Source organism: Octopus bimaculoides, chromosome 12 (genome assembly GCF_001194135.2).
Source record: "Octopus bimaculoides isolate UCB-OBI-ISO-001 chromosome 12, ASM119413v2, whole genome shotgun sequence".
Lineage (NCBI taxonomy): Eukaryota > Metazoa > Mollusca > Cephalopoda > Octopoda > Octopodidae > Octopus > Octopus bimaculoides.
In genome coordinates, this window is record NC_068992.1 from 5,686,710 (window position 1) to 5,689,498 (window position 2,789).

Sequence of the window (2,789 nt, forward strand, 5' to 3'; positions counted from 1 at the left end):
AGGATCTATTATAACAAGTATCAAATTGAGAAGAAAAAAATTCTCAAATATCAGCGTGGCTTTATTTATTTAATTCGAAAGTCTTCCTTGGGATAAGGTGATATATTTGATAGCTTGAGCTGTCTTAGTGTATTACATATTACGCATTTATCCAAATGATGAGCTGTTTGCTTGCAGTCTGGCTTTGAAAGACCAACGCTGTATATGTGACGATAAATATAATAGTCTAGACTCATTAACCACTTTATGCCTCCATCAGTATGTTATGCAAATGTAGGACACGACTTTATTTTCTTTATATTTTAAATCTTATTGCTGCATTTTATATTTCCTTTATCATATAAACAGCAACCCTTGCTGCGTGTGTGCAACATCGCTATGGTTTTGAATTCTCTCTGCGAGACTTTCGTATCAACTGCGTAACTAGCAATGGTGGCTATCCGGGCAGCTGAGGGCATATCTGAGAGGGCCACTATAAAAAGCAGTGGTCCCAAGACTGTGCCTTCTGGAACACCACACTATTTGTGTTGTCTTTGAGATGGTTCCCTTGGCCACTACAGCCTGACTTTATCTTTCAGAAAGTCATGTAACTACTCTTCAAGACCCCCAGCTTCGCCGGGATAACTCAGTTTGTGGCATATCATACCATGATACATTTTATCAAAAAGTTTTGCAAAGTCAAGGCATATAACGTCCACATTTGAGTTATCGTGTAGCTGCTTCAACACCCAGTCATAGTTCTGTAAGGGCTGGGTCGGACACGACTCCTACCTGGTCGAAAAGCTTTATTTCTCAATATATGCTTCAGAATGTTTTGTTATAGAGCACAACTGGAAATATCTTGCACAGCTATTCCTACTCTTAGACATATTTTTCTCATCAATATGCGTCCCAAAATTACAGAATAAAGGGACGAAATAATATATTTATATGAATGCCCTTGTCATTAGTATGACCGTTCGATCTTAATCGAAGGAAAAATTAAAGATTAAATATTCCAGCCGTGCTGTCAGGACAGGTAATAGTGTCAACGATTCAAACATTTTATTTTCTTTCGACTTAGACGATGAAAAAAATAAGAAAAAGAAACGCTGTTCTTCCCTTTATGCTATCAGTGCCGAAATTCACGAAAATAAGGATAAATTTCAACGTTATCTACGTAACAAATATTTTATCCGTAACGATAAGCCTTTAGCTCTAAGCTTGAGTCGTTCTTCTGCATTCAAATTACTTATCAATGTTAAGCTTTTATTACTTCCATCTACAAGTAGCTAAAAATTGATCTATCATCATTCCTAAGGCGAACGTTAGATATTTGGAATCACACGAAATACAGACTTATGTATACACATACGTAAAAAAAGCACACACGGGGGGAATCTAAAAAGCGCGTAGGCAACACGTTTCTCTCGATATCTTGCTATCTATCAATCAATCTTTGACTCCATCTCTATCATGTTCCTACACTCACACACGCATATATATATATATATGAAATATACATGCCTGTGTATGTAAGTGTGTATGCATATACATACATACATTTATATATATATATATATATATATATATATATGTGTGTGTGTGTGTGTGTGTGTGTGTGTGTGTGTGTGTGTGTGTGTGTAGAGGGAAATGAAAATATGAGGAGGGAAACCAAAATGTACAGAAAGAGAAAACTATTCATCCGCTGTCACTAAGAATTTTATGACTATTTTGTTTTAACTTAGAAGTCTCTTTCGCCAGTGGCCTACTAACTTTCTGAAAGATTTTCTACGCAAGAAAACTGCAGAAAAAAAATAATAAAAAATAAAGAAAACGAAAAGGACTGTAAAAAGAGACTTGTTAGTAATAAAGTATGAGAAAATCTTCTATTTTCCGTCAAACAAAAACAGTAGTCAATGTATATAAAGTGTAAAGAGAGGGTACTACAAACATGTAAAGAGAAATATGACTCTGTTCTGATTGAACATAAAACAAGGTGAAGCGCAATGTTTCGACTGATATCATGTGAGAATCAAAGAATGACTCTGCAGAGATCTAATGCTAGAGGGAAGAAAATATTTGATTGCTTATTTATTAATGGGTGAACAGAAGAAATAGCGGAGATGTAGAAAAGGGTGCACACTAATACCTGCATGATTTTGGAAAAAGATGGACAGGAGAGGAAATATGGTGAGAGAGAAAGAAAGAGAGAGAAAAAGAGAAAGAGAGAGGGAGAAATACATTGTGCGATCAGTGGGGACCAAGTAGAATATCTGACAAATAAAATAGGGATAAAGATAGACAGACAAGGGAGGGATAGGTGAGAGAAGGATGTTGAATGTCAGCTGTTTAAGAGAAGTGCGTTTATGTCCAGTTTGGTTTGATCTTGATTTCCATGCCTCACTCGTTTTATTTAACCACCGTGAAAAGTTTAGTCTTTCATCCCTAACCCACGCAGCCTCTCGCCCAAGATAAAAGATGGCATTTTTCTGTGTGTCTTCTCTCTGGATCACCTCTCGCACATTCTTCTTGCTCTCTCTTTGCTTATATCAAACTATAACTCGTCTTTTCATTGTAAATCCGTTTCTCTCTCCCTATTTTTACATACTTGTCTCTCTTTCCATCTCACCCGTAATCCACGGCGTTCTCTCTCTATACTCCCCCACACTGATTGACAATCAAATACACATATACATATATGCGTATGTATAGGCAGAAATATCAACACACACAAACACACACCCACGCAAACACGCAAACATATATACAAAGGGGAGGACTTGTCTGTGGGTCTAGATATATGTATA